The following is a 24,994-nucleotide window of genomic DNA, read 5'->3' on the forward strand; positions in this document are numbered from 1 at the left end:
TTAGAAGACCCAAATGCCATGTTGCAATACTATACTGCTATGATAGCCAACGTTTCAAATGCAGGTTTGACAGGTTTGTGACTGTACACTATATCCAAAACTGTAGCTCAGGAGGTACCTACTGATCGGAAGGTTAGTGGTTCGATCCCTGGCTCCTCTAGTCTGCATGTCAAGAGTGTGAATGTGTATGAATGTAGTTAGGAAGCACTCAGTTTAGGGAAAGTGTGTGATTGGCTGAATGTGGCATGTTGTATAGAGCACGGGAGACTAGAAAAGCACTATATGAGAGTCAGGCCATTCACTGTCTGAACGGAGTTTCGTCATATTACTTTTTCACTGTTTTGCATGTTCTGGCCCTGATTAAGGTACACATTAGGCTGATATCTATGGCCAGAGCTGAAACTGTTCTGCGCCAGCAGTGTGTCTACAACTGGCCCGTGGCTGCACACAACTTACACATGCCCCACATACCGCAAAGAATGACGGCCCTTTGGTGGCCCACATCAGGTTTGCCAAAGGTAATCCACACATGGGCCATCACAGGACCACCAGTGTGTCTGCAACTGGCCTTGTGCTGGCCCATGCGTGGGCCACATGGATGGATGGATGGATTTTACAGCAGCATCGAACTACCAGTCAATATACTGCCTCTCCACAACCTGAAGGCTCCACATTAGCATTGTAGTAACCAATACTTAACCCCAAACAGTTCATTCTGTTCATCTGGACGTTTTCAGTGTGAGAAACATTTCGTCATCCAGGTGACTTCTTCAGTCTCAGCTGACTGCAGGTTTCCCCAACCTTATAAACAGGACATTTGCATAATGACTGAGACTAGCCCACCGAATGAACAATGGGCTGGGAGGTCAGATGCTTGATCATTAATATGCAAATTTTTCTGTCCATTGATCCACAACCACTAACCAAAGACCACTGATCATTGATCAAAGACCATTGATCATTGGCCAATGAGTACCATTCACAGAGAGTTGGGGAATGGCTGCAATCACAGCATTGTAAGATGGTGACAGATGTACCCTTAGGCCCCGTCCTCGATTCAGAGATGGTCTTTCCCTTTTCATGTAAATGGCCTCCTTGACTCTTCTGTGTTGTGCCATCCTCTTAGCCAGAGGTTGTTTGGTTTCCCCAATGTATAAATCATGGCAGTCCTCCTGGCACTTAACAGCGTACACTATGTTACTCTGTTTGTGTTGAGAGACCAGATCCTTGGTGTGAACCAAGATCATTGAATGAACAAAATAATACAGACTTCGGAGTCCTGGCCTGAAGGGTTAGCTCTTCTGTGTTGTGCCATCCACATAGTCAATACATTATCATCCTTCTGGCAGACAAGGGTAGGTACACAGTTTTGCTAAACCAGAAAGTCCATGTTGAGAAAATGTTGTCCCTGTTCAGTGACAAAAATACTTATGAGCCCCTGAAATGAGACCCAAGAAGTGTCTGTGAAGGTTCTCAGTCATCCAGGTCATCGTAGTCTAAGGAGCTTGGAAAGAAAAGCCTCTGGACTTCTTTAAGTTGCTTGAAGACTTTTCACCTCTCATCCGAAAACCTTTAGTTCTAGGGTCAAATGGTGGAGAGTCCCTGATTTAAACCCTAGGGGAGTATCCCCCCATGAGGGACAATGGACACCCTAATGATCCTCTACCTTATCACACGAGACAAGGTGTGAAAACGGGTGTAGGTCACAATCAGCCAAGGTTTCGGGTGAGCTCATTGTGAAACCTGGTACCACCCTATCATGTGATTTCCTGAGGTCAGATAGCCTACAATGTGAGTGGACGTTAAGGCGTCTGGGAAGGATCTCAAAACTGGATTATAGATGGCAGACAGCCGTAAGCCCCGCCTCTGTTCAAAGATGGTCGCTCACGGTGGACATAAATGGCCTCTTCTACTCCTCTTTCAAACCATCTGTCTTCTCTGTCCAAAATGTGAACATTGGCATCCTTGAAAGAGTGACCTTTGACCCTTAGATGCAGATGGACTGCCGAGTCTTGTCCCGTGGAGGTGGCTCTTCTATGTTGTGCCATGCGTTTATGAAGTGGCGGTTTGGTCTCTCTAATGTAGAGGTCTGAGCATTCCTCACTACACTGTACAGCATACACCACATTGCTAAGTTTGTGTTCAGGAGTTTTGTCTTTGGGATGAACCAGTTTCTGTCTGAGTTTGTGACTGGATCTAAAGTACATTGGGATGTCGTGCTTGGAGAAAACTCTCCTCAGTTTTTCTCAGAAACCGGCAACATAGGGAATGGTAATGTTGCTGCGTCTGTCTTTCTGATCCTCCCTAACTGGTGTCTGATCTTCTTTTCTGTGCCTCTTTGCTGACTTGATGAAAGCCCAATTAGGATAACCGCATGTTTTAATTGTGTGTTCCTTCTTTTTCCTTTCTGGCTTAGAGGGAACATTTTCTGCCGGTGTTGTAAGGTCCTGATTACTACAAGTTTGTGTTCTAGAGGGTGGTGGGAGTCAAAAAGGAGGTACTGGTCTGTGTGTGTGGGTTTCCAGTAAACTTCTCTTCAATGCGCATGGCACAGTCCAGGAATGACAAAAGACCCAAGAGCCTTTCTTTCCCCTTCCTTTATGTAGAGGTTGGCTACAATAGGCCTTTAACCCACCAGCGGGACTGATATTTATTTCTTTGTGCAAGGAGGAAAAGGATGAGCACTGCTAGAGCCCTAAAAAGACTGTAAGCAGGCCACTAGTGTGAATGTCTCTGAGCAAACAATCAGAAGCAGATTTCATGAGGGTGGCCTGAGTGTCCTCAAGTGGGCCCTGTCCCCACTGCCTGGCACCGTGGAGCCATTGAGCAACTCTGTGCTTTTCAGAGATGACAGCACATTCAGTACATTAAGTAGTAATGAAGTCAGCTTGAAGGTAATGCCCAGCATCTTTGCTTTTCCTAGGATGCTCTTCGTGACAGAGATATCAGATGTCCTTCCTGGGATATGCTGTAGCCACTCGCTTAGTTTGTGGGTTACTGCCCTGAGGGACCACTTACCTTCATCTTCCATATCTTCTCTAGCTCCTCTCTCAGCCCTGGGTATTTCTCGAGCTGTTCATGCTCCTTATTCCTGATGTTGCTATCCTTTGGTATACCTACATCTATCACTACAGCTGTCTTCTTGCTTTCTGCTTGCTTGTCCGCCATTACTATGTCCGGTTGGTTAGCCATCACTAGTTTGTTTGTCTGTATCTGGAAGTCCCACAGGATCTTAGCTTGGTCATTCTCAACTACCCTGGCAGGCGTATCCCATTTTGACCTTGGTACTTCGAAGGCATACCCGACACAGATCTTTCTGTATACTATGTCAGGCGTGTGGTTATGGCATTCCATGTATGGTCTGGCTTCCCCTTACTGTAGCATTTGTGTTGCACCTCATCCATCTCTAATTGTGATAGCAGTTGCTTCTTCCAGATGTTGAAATACTGAGTTACTAGTTGCTTCAGCGTTACTCCAGACATTGGGTGTTCAGTAATCCAGAGATTCCACATCTGTTTCATATAATGTCCCTTTCTCCTGGATTACATGCGTAATGGCATTTCAACAGTTACCTATTCTCATCCCTTGTCCACTTATGCCTTCTTGTTCCAGTAGCCCGCTTCTCATCAGTGTGTCCTCGCTCCTCAACACCTGACACAGACGTTATTAACACTAGTACTACCAGGAGAGGTCATTTGAATCCAAATACGGTGCTAAATATTTCTTTATAATGATGTCTAGTTAGCTCTGGCTCATGCAGGCTTCACGTGAAATGCATGTAAACAACTATTTCGCTAGCCAACCTAGCATGTTACAGCAGTGGTTTTCTATCAATTTATAATAATAAAAATCAAGCCTTTTGTCTTTTGACTGCATACAAGGTTTTGAATAATCAGGTCCCAGCTTATCTTATCTTATCAAAGCACTTCTGGATGGATGCAAACTGCATTTCGTTGCCCTGTACCTGTGCATGTGCAATGACAATAAAGTTGAATTCTATTCTATTCTATTCTATCTTAAAGACCTCATAGCACAGTATTACCACAATACAGACTGCTGGCTTACTTCAAAGTACTAATTAAACTTAAAACTACTTAAATTACTACTTAAAGTAAGTAAGTAACGTAATTAAAATCTAAAACAAAACAAAATCAACGAAAAGCGAGTTTAAACAGAGGTTTTAACTGCTTTTTAAAAGACGTAACTGAGTCCACAGATCTCAAACTCAAAGGGAGCGAGTTCCAGAGTCTGGGAGCCGCTGACAAACGCTCTCTCACCTTCTGTTTTTCACCTTGTATGCTGGACAACCAGCAACCCCTGGTCACAAGACCTGAGGGACCTGCTGGGGTGATAAGAAAGGAGAAGATCACTTAAGTAAGTTGGAGCTACACTGTGCAGGGCCCTATAAGTCATGATTATGATCTTAAAATGGACCCTGAACTTGACAGGGAGCCAATGCAGCTGAATCAGCAGGGGCGTGGCATGGGAGTGTTTGTGATGCTTTGTCAGAAGCCTGGCAGCAGCATTCTGAACACCCTGCAGTCGTTCCAGGGAGGCATTACTTAAGCAAGTAAACAAGGAATTACAATAGTCTAAGCGAGATGAAACAAAAGCATGAATAATCATTTCCAATTTGGAATGTGACACAATGGGACTCAGCTTAGCGATATTTCTTAAATGGTAAAAACAAGAGCGAACCAAAGATGTAACATGTGTCCAGCATCAGAGCTGGGTCAAATGTAACACCAAGGTTCCTAATGGAGGGTTTAATATAAGAAGCAAGAGGGCCTAGATTTTTAACCACGAGGGGAACAAATTTCTCAGGAGCAAAGACAATGACTTCTGTTTTATCAGCATGTAGTTGAAGGTAATTACCAGCCAGCCAATCTCTAACGGAATCTAAGCAGGACTGCAGGATTTGGAGCTTAGAAACATCAGGTGGCCTAAAAGAGATATATAGCTGAATATCATCTGCATAACAATGACATGAAATATCAGAGAAAGAGCGAGAGAGAAGTTGCAGAAGAGGGAGTAAATACAACAAAAACAATAACGGTCCCAAGACAGAGCCCTGAGGCACCCCATAGGCAAGAGAGCTGACGGAGGATCTGAACTTAGAGGTAGAGAAAGATCGATTTGACAAATAGGATTTAAACCATTCCAATGCGGTACCCTATACATCCACCCAGTGGTTTGATCTATCTAACAAAATAAGATGACCAACAGTGTCAAAAGCAGAGGTCAGATCCAGCAACATCAAAACAGTGCACTCTCCAGCATCATAATTCATCAAAACATCATTAGACACTCTAAGAAGTGCAGTTTCGGTAGAGTGAGCCTTACGAAAGCCAGATTGAAATTTATCAAGAATGTTATGTTCATCTAGAACAACTGTGAGTTGCTTGGCCAGAACCTTTTCTAAAACCTTGGCAATAAAAGGCAATTTTGAGATGCGTATGTAGCTGGAAAGCAAAGAAGGATTAAGTTTAGGTTTTTTTTAAAAGTGGGTGAATGACAGCACTTTTACAGTAACCAGGGCCCTGACCAGAGAGTAGAGATGCATTAATAAATGGTAAATGGCCTGTATTTGTATAGCGCTTTACTAGTCATCCACCCATTCACACACACATTCACACACTGGTGATGGCAGCTACATTGTAGCCACAGCCACCCTGGGGCGCACTGACAGAGGCGAGGCTGCCGGACACTGGCGCCACCGGGCCCTCTGACCACCAACAGTAGGCAACGGGTGAAGTGTCTTGCCCAAGGACACAATGACCGAGACTGTCCAAGCCGGGGCTCGAACCGGCAATCTTCTGATTACAAGGCGAACTCCCAACTCTTGAGCCACGATCAGCCCTAGTGTTTTTAAAAATAATTTTAAGAACACTAGGGCCAATAGATTCAAAAACATTTTTAAGTAAAGACCCAAATAAAATATCAAGGGGGCAAGAGGATGATCTCATTGAAGTGACCAGCTTCAACTACTCAGGTAAAGACACTGGTGAAACTCTTTCAAATCTGACAGACTTAAGTAAAATCGGAGCAGGCAAATGGTACATGGAGGGAGAGATGTTGCTCCTTACATTGCTAACCTTTCAACAAAGAAGGAAAGAAAATTTTCACAGTCTTCATTCGAAGAAATTGGGACAGCAGCAGAAGCCGGAGCAACAATATCCCTAATTGTGTCAAATAGAACCTTAAGGTTACCTCTGCTCCTAGAGACTAGGTTTGAAAAATAAGCAGCCCTTGCATCACGAATTGAAGCATTAAAAGAAACTAAAAGGTCTTTTAAATTAAGGAGATGAACCTGTAAACGAGTCTTTCGCGCTCCTATTCTGTGGAACCAGGTCTCAGTTTGGAAGACAGACACCCTCTTTACTTTTAAGACTAAGCATAAAAGTTTCCTTTTTCATAAAGCTTTAAGTTATTACTGGATCAGATGAACTTAAACCCTCCCTTAGTTACGCTGCAATAAGCCTAGGTTGCTGGGGGCTTCCCATGATGCACTGTTTCTTCTTCGCTCTGCTCTTTTCACCTTCGTTATTAACTGTTAGCATTATGAATCTCTGGGTTTTTTCCAAAGCATGTGTTTTATCCTGTGTCCCTCACCCTCCCCTCCCCTGTTCTCTGGATTTTTCTCTTTACATTACAATATAAAGTGCCTTGAGGCCCCTGTTGTGATTTGGTGCCATTTATATAAAACTGAATTTGTCTGTGAAGGTTCTCAGTCATCCAGGTCATCGTAGTCTAAAGAGCTTGAAAAGAAAAGCGTCTGGACTTCTTTAAGTTTCTTGAAGACGTTTCATCCAAGCTTCATCAGTTCTCAGAGCGATTGGTGGAGAGTCCCATATTCTAAGCCCTATTAGGAGTGATCCAGTAAGGTCATGGAGCCCCTATCAATTCTCCATCTAATCACAGGAGCCAAGGTGTGAAAACGGGTGTGGGTCACAATCAGCCAGGTGAACCCATTGTGGGACCTTGCCCCACTCTATCGTGTGACTTACTGAGATAAAATCACCCAGGATGTGAGTGTTGGCTTATGAAACCAACTGCCTGCCATCTATAATCCAGTTCTGAGATCCTTCCAAGACGCCTTAACACTCACTTGGCTGATTGTGACCCACACCCATTTTCACACCTTCGCTCTTGTGATTAGGAAGAGGAACAATGGAGGTCCACGACCTTATTGGGACACTCTCAATAGGGCTTCTGGGACTCTCCACCAATTGCTCATAGAACTAAAGGAGCTTCTCAGATGAAACATCTTAAAGAAACTTAAAGAAGTCCAGACGCTTTTCTTTCCAAGCTCCTTAGAATAAAATTGTATTTAATTGAATTGAAGCACACAGAGGAGATCACAGGACACTGATGTTTGCTCTAGGTGAGCTGGACATCTGGACCCAGCAGCATTACCATGATTGCTTGTGCTTGCACCAGGAAGGACCAGTTTAAAGCTGTGAAATATAAAACATGTTTTGGGCCTTATAATAAGCTGACTGCAGGCTGTAGTTTACCCCCAGTTTTGCTTTCCACAGGAACACAGAAAAGACGGGCTCCATACACGTGATACTGATGTGTTCAGTGCCATAAGGCTTAATATGAATGAAGAAGTAGCATTATTCTACTACTCTTGTTCTCTTTGTAAAGTGCCTGATCTGATTGTGGGGGAAGATGAATGTCACTGTTTGTGTGCAAGTGTGTGTATCTGTGTGCGTGTGTGCAAATGGAGCCATGGATTAGCACTCAGGTGCTTTTAGCCTCTGGCAGCTGGGCTGATTAGCAAACAGAAAAAGAGCAAAGTGGCCTTCAGTGTCCTGTGAGCATGTATGGCTTGCTCCCTCTCCTCCTCCACAGCCATTGTACATCTATACGTAGATACATATAATAATGAAGGTAAAATGAGTGCGGAGACATACAGGTGCTCACAGTCACAAACAAGAAGTTGTTTCTGTGCCTATGCATGTTTCTGTGCCACGCTCTTGCTAACACAGACACACGTGCACGCACACAGCAATCCTCTTTGAGAACATATCTCCCAGTTGTTGCACTAGACGAGCATTCCCTGTCACAGAGGCTGAAATATTTATAATGAGACCGATGAGGGAAGGCCCTGAATTATTTAAAAAGGGAGGGTGAGGGGTGAGGTGGGGCCACTAAATAATCTTCACATGGTGGCTTCTAAAGTCACACACATGCACACAAACATTTTCCTTGTGTCCTTGCCTCAGTGAGTGGACAGCACTGCAATCCCACTCGCTACATCTATAGGCAGCAGCAGCAAAACCATGTGTTTCAGTGTGTGTGTGTGTGTGTGTGTCAGATGGCTGCATATTCAATGAGACAGCAACACTCACCAGTGTATTTTATATATTCATACATCTCCCTTAGGTATTCAGCTGTCATGAATCCAAAGACACAATAGGAGAGCTGGATCAAGCAAACACACTCAGGTCTCATACTTTGAACGCAGGCTACTCTTATTATCACAAATGTATTTGCCAGAATTCATATTGCAGGGGTTAGTGTTGGACCCAATGTCTGATTTCCCTCAAGGGTCTCAACATAGGCCCCCTGCTTTCTTTCTCAGGTGTTTATGGTTTGTCTACATTGTTCTGGATTTTTATGTAAATGTACAGCCTTGTATACAGTCAAAGAAAAAAGGAAATGCTCCTATAATCATTAAGATGACATTCAAATTAGATTCCGCTGTTTCAAAAAAGCGATTAATTAAAATGTCACAGTTTAGGAATCTGAATGATATAAAACTATACTTTATACCCCCACTTATATCCAGCATCAGTTCCCTATTTAGGTTTAAGAGTGGGGTTTCATTCGGGTTCGCATTAGTAAATCAAATAAAACCCCTTTTTATAAAGCTTTGACCAATTTGGGAAAGTCAAATAGAAATACTTACAATTTAAAAAACAGTAATACCACATTGCCTCAGATTTAATTTAAGTTTCTGAAAATGTCCCTATTCATCAAATGTATAACTGAAACCTAACTGTATCTCTAATCTTAGCCTTAAACAGATTAATATGGTTAGTTGCAGCAAATTAATACAACAATAAGGCAAGATGAAAAAAAAATAAAAGGTTTAAATCTTTTCTCTTTTTTGCACTTGTGCATTTGCATATTTTCAGCATTTTACAGTAACTAATAAATTACTTTAATGTTGAAAATATGACAATTAATGTTACCAGTGTATTTTTCTGTGTATACACAGAAATAATAATTGTATATCTGTACCATAAGAGATACAAAATCGCTAACTAATGCACAGCTACCCTTTAAATTTCATACTTATCAGCCTTTAACTTCAATTCTGTACCTTAATGCAACAGTACAATAACAGGGTCTTTTAGGGAAGGACAAACATAGGTTATTTATTATTTATGAATTTATTAGGTGAGACTATGTAACAAAGTATTGCTAATAAATGGTAGTGATCATTAATATTTATTTATGGTTAACAATTACATTAAATAATTACTTAATGATGTGTTTTTAAAATATTATTTGTAACTCGTGTTTCTAAAACATTATAAAATGGTTGCTTTGGGTTTTAATTGTTAGTGCTGGAGGGTAATTTTTCTGCAAATTAAACCCATAGAAATCAACTTTAAGTCAGTATCTGCTGACATTAACAGTAAAAGAAGAGCAGCAGAAATGTGATTTAGAAGTTGCTGTTGAGCTCAAACTTATTCAGAAGATTTGAACCGTTTTATGAGTTGGTTTATAAAGTTGCCTGCAGTTTTATAAACTTTTTTTTTTTTTAAACAAGGCCTCTGAAAAGAAAAATGAACAAAGGGAGGGGATGTGCCCCCTCTGTGGTCGCCCCCACACAACTACCAGCCACAGATGGACAGTGCGTCTCGCCCTCCTCACGTTTTCTCACGTTAAATTGGTCTAGCTTAAGTGTACGCTCAGAGACGATGGGCGAGAGCTCTTTGGGGGATCCTGGACCAGGCGATGAGGCCACCCGGGACTGGTCAGGCAGAGCAGTGAGAGAGAGATTGAGACAGAACACATCAGGGAGAGAGAGAGTGTGTGCACGTCCTATTATCCGTGTCTCCTCAGCATTTCGTGAAGGAACCAGATGGGGTCTATTCACACCACTCTGAGTTCTGGAGGCTCCCTGCAGCCACTTCTTGTTATCTTTTGTCACCAATCAAGTGCCATTTTCTCCCTCCTCCTCTCCGCCCTTCCTCTCCTCCTCCCTCCTTTTCCCTTTTCTGTTCTTCCTGTATCAATTCCAGGCTGTACGGTGGACTTTTGGAGTTTTACCTCAGACCTTCTGCAGAGTGTTTAACTTTAATCACAGTGTGGAAAGCTAAGTTGGAAGGATTGGCATTATGGGACACCATGCAAAGCAATGTCATTATTCCCTTAATATCCATACGGTCACCAGTGAAACAGTTATGGATAGGGTTATTATCCTTACATAGGTTTTTTAGTGTTATTAGTATATTTTAGCTACAGCTGAAACAAGCAGTCCCAAAAACAAACCAATATCATTACCGTGCTTAACATTTTACAGTTTGTATAATGTAACCGTTCCACTGAGTATTACATACGACAACTTTGTTTACTATGACTTTTCTGTTTACTCTTCAATTAAAAGATGATTTGAAGAATCACTGAGAGTGACAGATCCACATCGCAGTCATCTAAAGGTTACATTTACATTGTCACAATAATTATTTTAAAGAGCCAGCAGACCAAACGAATGAAGATGGATTTAGCAATATATATCTATATCTATATATAGATATATATATGTTTCTTCAGAAGTTCTTTCTTCCAGTTAGACAACTCAAATTTGAATATTGATTGATTTGTTTCAGTAGCAAAATATGGTTACAGTTTCCCATGCTTCAACCTTCCGAGGAGGCGGAGCCTAAAAAGAAACATTGTACACATGACATTTTAGAAGAGTCATTTGTGTTAACAATAAACACGAGTTTATTTCTTTTACAGTAACATTTAGCATATCCTAGCCCTATTCTACTAAGCTAAGTAAAAGAATGGCTGAACTTATCTCATAATGTACATTTCCTTTACAACAGGAGCAAATATCTAAGTATGAAAAGATTTAACCACTATACCAATCTGTTAGTGCAGAGGTTCCCAAAGTGTGGGGCCTGCCCCCTACGGGGGCGCGGTATGAAAAGAAAAAAAAAAAAGAACGCTTGGACACTGCTAGCATAATGGACAGGTTTTTGACAGGACGCCCACACAAACGCAAAGCAGGAGATGAAGCATATGTTTCCAAACCAACTTCATTCCAAACCAAAGACTAGAAAATATGGTGAAGCATATCTTCCCTTTGGCTTCACCTGCACAAGTGCGGAGGTAGGTCTCTGCGACAGAATTAGTTTCCCTTGCATCTGGAGCACGCACTGGGCTCTCCAAATCACGGACAAACAGAATCCCACATTCTTGATTTTTAGTTCACAAACACTTGTAATGACTAACTACTCCTGACATTTTGGAGATGTTTGCTCTTTATACAGTAAAGTTACAGCGGGATACAAACAACATCAGGCTGATCCTGCTGTAATTTGTTCCCCTGGTTCAAATCACAGACAAACAGGATCCCACAGCTGTTTATGTTTTTGAACCCATTTTGCACAGAGAGGCATTTTTTGAAAAATATATTGATGCAATGTTGAATATTATTACACAGGAAAAAACATTTTATTTGTAAAACAAAGGGGGCCTAGCAAAAAAAGTTTGGGAACCACTGTGTTAGTGGCTGGTATTTTTTGCTACAGTCTTGGAAGAACTTGAAATCCTTACAGTCAGCCTGTTGTGTCAGCTGCCAATTTGGATTTGATGGGACAGTGAAGGATAGGAGTTAACATATTTACAGTACAAGAGTAAAGAGGCTGATGTGCAGGTATGTGATGGAGCCTTTCCCAACAATGGCGCTCACACATGGGTGTTATTACAAAATACCAAAAGAGATAAAGTCAATATTTCACTGAGCACAGGGACAGCTGCCTGACGTATTTTACTGAAATATGGCTGAACAAGAAGAATGTATTGTGATCCAGACAATAGCTGCAGGCAGACAAGCAGGTCGAGGTGTGTGTATTTATGCTAAGGAGTCATTGTTCTGAGGATACTGAGCTTTTGTCTTTGGCCTCTGGACCAACTAAAGATATGTTGTGACAGAGAGCCAGAGATGAATAATAACTAAGGATTAAACACAGAGGAATCCACAAAAACATAAAATAATATAAATAGAAACCTGGATGAAGTCAGTATAATGGTAACAGACTATATACAGTTCTGTGTTCATAATTTCATATCAAAACATCTATTCAGCTTTTTCCTAGTTATAAACCACAAATAGATTGAGAAAGAAGAAGCAGATCAGGCAACATGGATACAGAAGGAAATCAGACAAAGTGTAAATATTAGTATCCTACAAATCCAGGAGATATATAATATGATATGACATGATATGATGAGCGCACATAGTTGTATTTGACTTTTGGTGATGTTACTGCGGGACTTTCTTGTGGTTAATTTCTTTAATGTGTGTAATGTAATGTCTTTGTTGTTGCAGTTTTATTTGCCACAAGGTACAAATCCAAATCTAAGTATTGAGCATGTTTTTCCACTAAAACAAGCCTAGCCACTCAAGAGTTTGACTTTAAACCAGATGGCAAATCTTTGTGTTGGAATTTGGACATCAGGACACACACCCCCGTTCTCTGCTGGCCATCGGGGCGGGGGGCTGGGAGGAGGTATTGGCCGTCCGATTGGGATCAGGGATGCGGGGCCTCCCTGCTGCTGCGGAGCCTGGGGCGGTCTGCTTGCGTCCACCCCGGGGGAAAGGGTAACATCTCCTGGGTCTAGGTGCCGTTTCCCACGCTGGGGGAGAGGGTACCTGGACCCGGGGTATAGAGTATGTTTGGGGAGTGTGATTGTGTGTACATGTCCGTTTATGTCTATCTTTACGTTGGGTGAGTGCTGAGTGTTTGTATATGTGTGCATGAGGGTGGGAATGCATGTTTGTGTCTGTGTGTGCCTGTTTGTCTGTGTCTATATGTCAGGTCGGGTCTTAGACTCCACCTCTCTGGGGACTCCCAGGCCCTCCAAGGCCTATCTCCCCTCACCACACTCCCTGCTGGTAACTGATGCCCTCGGGGGTCGGTGCGTTGGTGGTTCTTGGTGTCCGGGGCTGGGCGCTCAGGTATGTACCAGCTCACTCCCGGTGACTACTTAGCGGGGCCTGGTGCCTGTTGCTCGGTCAGGCCTCTTCTTCTAAGGGGCCCTCGGGCCTCCGGCCTCTGGGCCTGCGGCTTGGTTTACTCTGGCACAGCTGGCTGCCTGTGGGCACACCAGTGCAGCCCCCTTTGGCTTCTGCTCCGTGGCTACTGGGTGACCCCTCATCTGGGGCTCTCCTCAGCTTTTCCCAGGAGGGTGGCACGGATTGCCCTCCGGTGGTCCTCCTTGGGCTCTCGCACTCTGGGGCCTCTGGATCTCCTCCATGCCTGCTTCATGCCCTGGGGGGCGAGGCTATGGCTCTCTACACCCTCTAGCAGACCATTACATGTGGAAACCATTTGAATACAAGCGCGCTGATCCACACAGGTGTGCACACGGGTGTTCACTGTTCATAGACATAAACTACACCTTTCTTGGCTGCTACCTCAAAGCACATTGTGCGCTGTCGGTCCTGCTTGCTACACAACAACATTCAATATTTAGTATTTACTAGAGATGGCACGATACCACTTTTTTATGTCCGATACCGATACCGATATCATAAATTTGGATATCTGCCGATACCGATATGAATCCGATATAGTGTTTTTTAATCAACAAAACTGTTTTTTAAATATCTTGCTGCATTTTGTATAAGTTCATACTCAAGTTTAAAACAACAACTACACTAAAGCTATTCTGTTATACCTGTATGCAAAAAAAATATTTCATAGTTCAGCAACACTGATCAATCTAATAAACTTAAACCTACACCATCCTCCCTATTCTGGTATTTTAAAGAGTACTTAGCATAAATATTAAGCAACCTAACTAATAGGGTTCCAACTCCCAGCAACAACAAAAATAAATAAATAAAAAATAGGGAACCACCCCTCACGCTCCACCTCATGATGCTTAATCGACGTAATCAACCTTAATTTGATGCAGTGTGAAAAAAAATGCACAGAAATCAATTATTTTTCAAGAAATATTAAATAGATTCAACATCTTTCTTCAACAAAATTGCAGACTGCACAGATGGTACCTTCCCAAAGGAAAAAGTACTATAGCTTACTAGGGTATATATATTAGACTTAATAGTCACTATATACAGTAATGGACTTCTATTCAAACTACATCAAATTAAAACTTTGGGTGTCAGATAATTATTTATTAAAAGCTAGACATTTTAAATGAGAATAAGAAAGAAAAGTATGTCTTTGTGCCCCCTTTTCCCTGTTAATGCCCTATCGGCCCCCCTGGCTAAACTTTGCTAGATCCGCCCCTGCACAGTTACCAGCGTCAGCTACGTAGAAAAAGATCCTCGAGTAGAAAGTAATATTAAATACATTCTAACAACAGCTGATCAAGCTTAAACGTGCTGCTGTTGTTCAGCCGCTGGTTTCCTCTTTCTGGTGCAAAGTGGGCCAAAAGCAAACTAGAGACACGGACTCACGACAGAAAAGCCGATCAGCTGATCATTAGCAGTTTCACGATTGAAGTAGCAGCAGGAGAGGCAGTCGCTTGTTAAGCTTAACGCAGGAATGCTTTACAAACATTCAGAGATGGACTTACACACTTGCTTTACTTCTCTCGGGATAACTTTGTCGGAGATGAAATGCCGGGTTGCTAGCGAAGCTCCACATGCTATCCAGACCACCGACAGGTCCCGCATGCCACAGCCGCTCTATCACATGATGCATACTGCTCCGGCGTGCTAACGTTCTGAGGTGAGTTACGGCGTGTTGCAAGTTTTGTGAGGTGCTTTCGTGATATTTAATGGATCGGATTACATTTTTTATTTTTCTCCGATATCCGATCCAGTAATTTAGGTCAGTATCGGACCGATACCGATACGTAATATCGGATCGGTCCATCTCTAGTATTTACTGCTGTTTACACTTAGCTAGATTAACGTGATGGTGTTGTGTTTAGTATGTTGCTTTTTTTTTTTTGCTTATTTTCTCTTCTTTTTCTCTCAACAGGTGATCCAGGAGATTTTTTTTCTCTGTTTCTCTTTTTAAGTTTCCTTTCTCACTGTCCCTCTCCCCTTCTGTTTTTCTTTTCCTTCATCTTTCTTTCTCCCTTTCCTATCCCTCAGTCATGTCTGTCCCGTCTGTAACAACTGAAAATAAAATAAATAATAACAACAAAGGTCGATCAAATGGACCAATATGGCAAGGCCGTGATGATCCATTTGGCAAAGTAAATCCATTGGGTACCCAATGTTTTTTGGGGGTTTTTTTTGTTTCATTTGTTTTTTTTACTTTTGCCCTATCTTTTTAGATTCCCATTTTCCTAGAAAGGCTTCATCTTTTCTCAATGCACCATGGTAAAAATAACCTTCTGAGGCCCAAGTGATTTTCTGTGATGGCTCCAATCCTAGTTCATCCTAATCCAATATTTTAGAGCTAGAGTCTGATGTTGGCTTAGATCTTAAAGGGTTACTTCTGTTTCACTAAACCATGTTCTTGTACAAACCTGTGCAATGGTGAAGCCTGGCCCTGTTTTAACTTCAGATGATATCTAAACAAATGAATATAGAGAAGTTATCAACATGATGTCATAGTGAATCCTGATAGTTTAAAACTTCCAAAATTAACTCAAGTTATTTTTAAACACAGGTATTTACAATACCCACCTTTAATAAAACAAATTTCCCACGTGTGGGACTAATAAAGGTTATCTTATCTTATCTTATCTTAATATGGTACCAATGATAATACACAGCTATGTAAAAGAGCTTGATTTCATGCCAGGGAATTAGCATAAAACTATGAAACCAATAAACTGCTGGGGGAAACGCCAGATTTTATGTCTGTGTTCTCAGTACTTCTAATCACCAAGTTGACCAGTTGGACAAACTGATTTATTCTTCAAAGGTCTCTTTATCAGGGACTTTTCAGCAACAAGTAAAGTAAGCGCCAAGAACAGATACAGAGAGCATCAATATGGTAAGCTTACAAATCCAAAGCTGAGAAAAACCAAACTGAAGATATTTAAATATACAGGAGATGATTTGCAAAGTTTGGCCAGTTTACTGCGTTTACGCCTCAGGTAAGACAGATTAAAGGTCTGGGAGCATGTATAGAAGGGGTAAGAACCTGAAAGTGAAACACTGAGTGGTGTTGCAAATACATTAACTGTGTGTTTAGCTGGATGGGGCGATGGGGGTGTTTGGTATGTCCAAGCCTGGCATCCTGTTTCTCCAGCGAGGTGTTAACCAAGTGAGAAACGTGGCGCCCAATAGGATGATTGGCTTCCCTCCACCCCCTCCCACCCATTCCACCCTCTTATTCATCTGATGTGTCAAAAAAAAAAAAGTGAGGCGCGACAAGATAGGGTCACCAGGGAGTAAAGACAGACAGAGAGGATTTACACAGCACTGGTACAAGGAGCTGACACATTGTGCATTTGTATGCATGTACAGATATCCTGATTCTCTTAAAAGATACTGCTCTCAGTCCTCAGAAGTGGGCTCATGGCTATGTGCGTGTGTGTGTGTGTGTGTGTGTGTGTGTGTGTGCGTGTGTGTGTGTGTGTGTGTGTGTGTGTACACTGCTGCTTTTGTTGAAAAAGAAGCACTTTGACCTCCACTTACTTCTCCAAGATTAAAATCTGATCTATCCTTTTGAACTATAATAAGTTTTTCCACTTGCTATTACTGTTAAATACATTTGATCCATATCATATTAAGATTTGGGACACATCATCAGTAGTGGACCTTGGATTCATTGGGTGTTTCGGCCATTATCACTAGACACCCTCATCCAAGGAGGCTCTGCCAGGGTTGATCAGGCTCTGGAGTGTCACTGGCTTATGTTAAATTGTTATTTCTCTTCTTCTTTCTTCTGTTTAGCTTTTTTGCAGTTTATTTTCTCCTATCTATTCACTGCATCTGAGAGATAATACTTACCTCTTTAGCATTTATTGAGCCTCACTTCTTCAAAGGGTTAGAAAAGGTGATAGAGGGAAGTAAGACAAAAGGGACAAGATAGGAGAGAGCAGAGAGGAGAGCCGGAAGGGGGGCGCCCCATCTGGCCTCCCACACCTCCCCGCCGGATTGGGCTGTACACTCTACCTCCCCACTGCCTCCCAGAAAAGGGGAGAAGAACAGAATATTTTCCTTTCTCCCCCGGTTAGCTGACTTCCTTAGGTGCCCAAGTGATGTCAGCCCTTTTTAGCCATAGCCAGTGACTGGTCCTCTCAGCAGTGTTAGCTAGTTCTCTTATAGCCTGCCGTTGTGCCTGTCCTCTGATCCCAAACTCTCTAAGCAGTTTTGCTGTTGTACTGGCAACAAAGCCACTTCCACTGGGCGCACCTTGATCTTCCAGCCTCTGTCCTTTGCCTCAGCTGCCAAGTTGGCATACCGCAGCTTCTTGCGCTCAAACGCTTCCTCAATTGCCTCCTCCCATGGTACCATCAGCTCAATGGTAAATGGTAAATGGCCTGTATTTATATAGCGCTTTACTAGTCCCTAAGGACCCCAAAGCGCTTTACATATCCAGTCATCCACACATTCACACACACATTCACACGCTGGTGATGGCAGCTACATTGTAGCCACAGCCACCCTGGGGCGCACTGACAGAGGCGAGGCTGCCGGACACTGGCGCCACCGGGCCCTCTGACCACCACCAGTAGGCAACGGGTGAAGTGTCTTGCCAAAGGACACAACGACCGAGACTGTCCAAGCCGGGGCTCGAACCGGCAACCTTCCGATTACAAGGCGAACTCCCAACTCTTGAGCCACGATCGCCCAATGACATACGAAAGTTACGATCTCTGTGTGAAAAATTAGCCTCTGATCCAAGTCCACTTGCATCTGCCAATCCCTGGCAACATTCAGCGGGCCCAGGTCCGGGGTTGAGGGGCTCGTCCTGGACTTGTCTCCCTCCCGGACAAATGTTGATGAAAGCCGATGGATCCTCTTGGTTCGTGAAGGGTTGAGCGTTGATGGATTTTCTTTTGCACTCAACTTTCTTGGCTAGACACCTGAGGACCTGGTTGTGTCTCCATGTGTATCTGCCCTGAGCAAGGCTAGTCCTACAACCAACCAAGATGTGCTTAAGTATGGCTGGGACTGTACACAGGGGGCATGATGGGTCCTTTCCAAACCACAGCTGCAGATTTATTAGGGAAGGTAGCACATTGTATGTCGCTCGGATGATGAAACTTAGTCTATTAGCCTCCAAGCCCCAGATGTCACTCCATGAGAGTTTCCTCTTTTCCACACTTACTCCTTTCTGCCACATCACCTTCATCAGCATCCACAGGTATCTGAGGACTCGTGAGGTGTTTTTATAGAGCCTATATGAAATGCCATTAGGTCCTTGAGCCGATGCTGCTCTTGCCTGCTTCACTACCTTCTCCACTTCACTCCAGGTAAGTGGTCTTATGTCCATTTGGTGTCCAGGTGCTTAGTAAGTTGTTGCCTTATTTCCTCCTGCAGGGCAGTGAGTCCCTCCCTTTCTGTGTCATGGGCCCTCCTCCACTGTTTCCTCAGTTGTCTTCTCTCTTTCACTAATCTGTCAATTTCCTGCTGTCTCCTCGACTTTAACTTGTTTAAAGGGCCTTTCTGCTGTCTATGACCCTTGTTTTTACCCCAAACCGCTCAATCCCATAGCTGTAGATGATGTTTCCCAGGTTCTCCAACTTCCTTTCAACTGGACCCTTTTGTTGATGTAGTATAAGAGCCAGTTCCGAGTCAATGGTTTCCCACTCTCTTTTTTCACTGGATCTGGGCCACAGAATCAGATCTTTCCTACCTTCCATCTTCCTTTCCCTTGGTGGTAGTGGTTGGCTAGACTCAGTATTGGAAGATTCTGTTGGCTGTTTCTGAATGAGCTCTGGGCTGGTTGATGGTGTTGACTGGGGCTGGCTTACATCTGGCTGTAGCTAAGGTGGCAGAGCAGGTCAGCCACTAATCAGAAGGTCGGTGGTTCGATCCCAGGCTGCCTCCTGGCTGCATGCCAAATATCCTTGGGCAAGATACTAACCCCATGTTTGCCTACTTGTGGCGCCAGTGTCCGGCAGCCTCGCCTCTGTCAGTGCGCCCCAGGGCAGCTGTGGCTACAATGTAGCTTGCTATCGCCAGTGTGTGGATGTGTTGCTGAATGTAGTGTAAAGCGCTTTGGGGTCCTTAAGGACTAGAAAAGCGCTATACAAATGCAGGCCATTTACCATCTGTACGCAAATATGTTGCTAGCTGTTGGTGGCTAAACTCCAAGTTAGGGGCCGATAATAAATGGCCTGAACTAGAATCTAATATTGGGTGTGGCTGGCTAAGCTCTAGACTGGGAACTGCTACTGGCTGGATTTGACTGAGTTCTAATCTGGAAACTATAGGGGAGTCTGTACGACTATGAACTTCGATCGGGGTGCTGATACCCTGAGGACTGTGGGGATTCTCCTGCCTCTGGACTTCAATCGACTGATTTGACTTACTTCTTAAAAAGTATGTGTCAATGCGAGGCCCCTTTCTCAGCTCGCTGAGGCACTTCTTCCTGCCTTGGTGGATTTTAAGCCCATGTCAGTTGTTAGTTTTGACGAGCCACAAATGCAGTTCTGCAGCTTCTTTCCTACCATCATTGATGGTCCATTATTTGCAATGCTGGTTGATCTATTCATCGTTGGTACCGCTCCGTGGTTCTTTGCCATTAAATCCGTCTGGAAAGGGTCTTCTTCCACCCCAGCTCTCACAGATGCTACGGGGTATCTTCTCCTTTGAGATTTCTGTAGCAATATTGGGTGTACCCAAGTACGCTAAAAAGTGCTGGGTCCTGCTGGTATGAGGCGCTAACCCACACCAGCCCCATTAAGCTCTATTCCCTCCTGTCAGCAGTCTTTCCCTGATTGTCAGCTGCCCTTTCGCAGCGGTCACTGGATCACTCCAGAATTCTGATTCAGTAAAGAACTAGATGTTGTACTCCCTGATAATGCATTGCGTTAAATGGCGAAAGTCTTAAGTAGGGATGGGTATTGTTTAGGTTTTATCCGATACCGGTGCCAAACCGGTACTTTTGAAACAGTGCCGGTGCTTAAACGGTGCTCAAACAGGTGCTTAAAGAATGGAGAACACAAAATTGGTCCAAAAACCTCTCATGTTTAACTGTTTTCCACTTTTTCTTTGGTCATTTTAGCCTTTTTGGCCAGGGTGAAGGGAGTATCTGCCATCAAACAAGAAGACAGCTGCATGTAACTACGACGGTGTTTGCTAGTTCACCTTACATGCATTAATGTAATAATGTGGTTAGCCTACTCAACGTAAATTACACACGAACAACATTAAGCTACTCACGCAGAGAAGAACGGCTGCTGCTGCATCATCATCCTCATCATTTCTGCTACACTGGCAGGGCCAGGACTCTCCTCTTCGGGTTTTTGGGGGATGTTGTGTCACGGTTCTGGGTCAGTTTGACCCAGTATTTTGAGTTGTTATATTTTGGTGTGTTTTTGCATTTTGGATTCTTTTCTTATTATGATGATGATTATGACCCTGTTTCGGTTATTCTTGTTTAGGGATTAGTTCGTAGGTTTTTGTGTTCTCATGTTTATTGCAGGTTTAGTTCAGTGTCTAGTCTGTCGCTCTGTGTCGTGTCTGCATTTTTGTTTAGTGGTGTCTTGTTTCCTGTTTTACTCTGAAGGTTCATGTTCCCGTCTTATGTCAGTGTTTCTAGCTTTGTTCCCCCTGTCTCATTAGGTCTTATTCCTCCCAGCTGTGTTCCCCTTCTGTCTCTAATTCCTTGATGACTTCCTCAGTGTATTTAAACCCAGTATGTCTTTGTGTCAGTGTCAGATCGTCTGTTATCCTCACCTCGTATTTTTGTAGGTTCCCTTATTGTGACACTGGGTTTCATAGCCTGCTTAGTTACTCTGTGTTTATAGTTTTTTCCATAGTTCCTTCAGTTTATTAGCCTTTTTAGTTTACACAGTGTTCTCTGTCTTCTTAGTTTTCCCAGTTTCAGTGTTCCCTAGTGTTTTTGTTATGCCTTCAGCCACAATAAAGGCTTGCCTTATTTTGGAAACCTAGTTCTGTCTCCACCGTGTCTGCTCTTGGGTCTACCTCATTCTTCACACCGGCGCACCCCACCGTGACATGTTGCTAACTCCGGGTCCGATAACAGGCACCACACCCGCAGTAGATGTTCTCGGTGTGAGGTCTCGCAGCAAGCTATCAAATACGGCGCATTTCTCGGCTTTAAAAAAACGCTATGTGTCGCGAGGTGTTTCATCGGATTTGAGGTGTTACCTCCTTTGACAGTATCACAGTATCAGCTTAAAGCACTTGTTGAAGGCTGCTGAGTTTGCATATTTTGCTGTGAAGTACAGCCAGACTTTTGACCGGTTTGCCTTGGGCGTTTTTTATCTGTAGCTTTGCTCTAAAAGAACGTACGTACCTGGCCCCGCCTACTATCCTCGGAAACGTAAAATGATTTGCTAGAATCTAAAGTGTGTCACAGCTCAGGAAAAAAAGCACCAAAATAAAGCACCGAAATGTGCGCTGCTTTTCGGTCTGGTTACTACCGTTTATTTCAGAACCGGTGCCATCATGGCACCGGATACCGGTACCCATCCCTAGTCTTAAGGGATGGTTGTTATGAGGAAAGGTAGCCCAGAAACTTTACCAGCAGCACAAATTCCCCCATCAACCTACATCTATGGCAGCACAACTAAGGGAGGATTCAGGGTCACCTGGTCCAGCCCTAACTATATGCTTTAGCAAAAAGGAAAGTTTGAAGCCTAATCTTGAAAGTAGAGATAGTGTCTGTCTCCTGAATCCAAACTGGAAGCTGGTTCCACAGAAGAGGGGCCTGAAAACTGAAGGCTCTGCCTCCCATTCTACTTTTAAATACTCTAGGAACAACAAGTAGGCCTGCAGAGCGAGAGCGAAGTGCTCTAATAGGGTGATATGGTACTACAAGGTCATTAAGATAAGAAGCCAAACAAAAATTTGACTGTCAGGGGAAAGCTACACTCAGCTTAAACGGGACATTCAGTTTATTCATCTTTGGTGTTCAGATCGTGATATCAGGTTGGATGTAAATCTGAATTGTATCTCTTCTTTTTTAAATTAATACTAAGTTTGTACCTGCATTCTTGTTAGTTCATGCTTGGGAAGTTCACTTGGGAGTACAGATCTCTGAGGACAGCAGTATGCAGCTGTAGAGTTTAACCATGAGGTTCTGGAAGTAAAAATACCGTTTGTATTTTTCATAGAGAATCTGAGTAGGAGCCGTGACCATCCAAAGTAGTCGTACTGCTTTAACAAAAAGCAGAAAAGGTCTACTTTGGCGAAAAATCCAAAGTGAAACAGTTACATCTCTGATTGCTGGAGTCAGACGGACTGTTATCATGGAAATATTTAAGCCCACAAACATCAGGTCACTTGTGAAACTTCTGAAATTGCCTGAGTGGTGATTACAGTCAGAAAAAAAAGCACGGTACTGTAAACATAACTAACACATGCAGAATAGAAACTACAATATGTATTTAAAACTACTATTATACAACACTAACAATGAATATTATTAAATACAAGAAGGTTGGATTTCATTTAGTGTGGAATCTGGGATTTGCAATGCTTTGTGGGATATACAGTTCCAACATAATTAAAATAAATGTTCCTTCTTTATTTATTTATTTGTTCCAGATGAAATCTTTTTATGCTCATGCCTCACCTTCTGAGCTTGGCCTGGTTCAATTCTTAAAACTCGATATATAATGATTGTCAGATACGTTAGTGGAGATAATCCATGGCAAATTCACCCTCAGAGCCAAAGAATTTGAAGAACTGTTGTCACTGTTACACTCTGCTGAGCAGACTTGGTGAATCTGCTGCTCAGCTTGTCTTTAGTGTGTCATTTACTATCTGACTGTCTGTATTGTGACTAATATTTACTATGAAAACTGGATGTAATATACCAAACCAATGTTCTGTTGCAGTAGATGCAGTATGTGTTTTAGCATTGCACTGCTGAAATATGTACACTTCTCCTGAAAATCTGGATGGGAGAATATATTCCCTAACACTTGTATATAACTTTCAGCACTGATGGTGCCTTCCCAAATCTGTGAGCATCATTTCCACAGGCACGAATGCAGAACCCTAATATGAAATGCAGGTATAAACTTAGAGCTGCCAGACTGTCTATCTCTTCTGTAGTCTGGTGGATGAGGCATGCAGAACAGTATTCAACTTTGCTTCGGTCCATTTTAAATAAGCTTTTGCCCAGATTGGCCCGCATTGCTTCTTCTTTGCATGATAGAATTTTGAGCAGCGTGGATGACACAGCAAACTGTATTGACGGAAACTGATGTCTGTGTTGTAAAATGAGATGAGATAACCTTTATTTGTCAGTTGCAGGTCTTTTGCCCACAACCGAGATGACAGACCTTGCCGACCGTACATACAATACACAAATATCACATTGGGGAGACAGGTCAGGCTAGGTAGCGAGGAAAAAAACATCGAAATGTGTAACACAGAAGGATAATACAGGAATGCACAGATATCAACACACCATAGCACAATAAACACAGACAGCAACATGGGAAAGAGTTCCAGTGTGCACATCTGATCTGGGACCGCTGCAATCTTTCGACTGCGCCTCCAGCTGACCCGATGTCCACATCAGAGGGGAGGTAAGCGTTGGAGGTGGCGTTGGATCCAGGGTAGGGAGGGTGATGCGTCAGTGAGTGCTTATCAGTATCAGTATATGTATGTGTGTGCGTGTCCATAGTTCAGCTGAGACAGTGTCCTTCGGTTTGAACAGCCGGTTCCGCTTTCTTAATTCTCCGATAAGCCAGGGCCAAGCCAGCTCCGATCAGCAAGAACCCTGCACATGCAGTGATTGTCATCACAGGGATTTCTCAAGAGTCTTTTGATGATATTATGCCTGTTAATTGATGAGATACTTAAAGTCTTCATAATTGTACATAATTCTGAAATTCTTCCACAATTGCCCACCTTTACTTCTGATAAACTCTTTCTCTCTAAAAGGTATTAATATCCAGTCATGACACAACTTCAATTAAACTAATAGTTTTAAGTTTGTTTAGTAGGTTTAGTTTCCATTAACCGAATTAACGCAATTAACTTTGCTGCCATCAAATAAAAAACAAGGAAATAATCATTTTAAATACTACAACATCTAATTTTAAACATTTAGTATATTTTTTATGTTCTAATGCAAAACAATATAGCTTTGAGACTTGCAAATGATTGTATTTTGTTTTATATATTTATTTAAATTTTGTTTAATTTTACAGTTACCCAACTGTTGGGGGCTGAATTGGTCTTGTGGATGCATATATAAATTTACATTGATTATTATTTACTAAAAAAAAAAATAACATGATGATTTTTCTTAGTCCAGTAGAATTGAAAAACTTCATAGACAGGTGATTTTACAGTTGAATAAACACCGAAAAGACATAATTTGATAATCTGTGGAGATGACTTGACCTTAGTATTTAAGGACATCCAGATGCTGTGTTTCTTTTCACAGTGATAAGGCCAACTATATTGTCAGGGCCAGTGTGCAAAGTGGGACCCAAAACCAGACGACAAGTCATATAAAAACAAGTCTTTATTGAACAAAAAGATTGTCCAGGGCAAAGCGGAGAGTGAGTCCCACAGAAACAGGGAGCACTGAACCAATTTACCGTAACTGTAAGCTGATGATCTGGCAAAGAGTGAAGGTCTGCGCTGGTTATAAATGCTGCCGCACTGATCATTGACAACGACCCGGTGGACCTTGAGCTAAAA

At 42.7% G+C, this 24,994-nt stretch overlaps 1 pseudogene; it reads right to left on the bottom strand.

Moving 5' to 3' along the window:
- Positions 1-1,651: 1,651 nt before the first annotated feature.
- LOC146551406 (uncharacterized) lies at positions 1,652-3,168 on the bottom strand (annotated as a pseudogene).
- Positions 3,169-24,994: the final 21,826 nt, after the last annotated feature.

The sequence above is a fragment of the Mchenga conophoros genome, linkage group LG19 (assembly GCF_057382185.1).
Source record: "Mchenga conophoros isolate Kocher_MC1m ecotype Shallow Benthic linkage group LG19, M_conophoros_male_GT1.1, whole genome shotgun sequence".
Lineage (NCBI taxonomy): Eukaryota > Metazoa > Chordata > Actinopteri > Cichliformes > Cichlidae > Mchenga > Mchenga conophoros.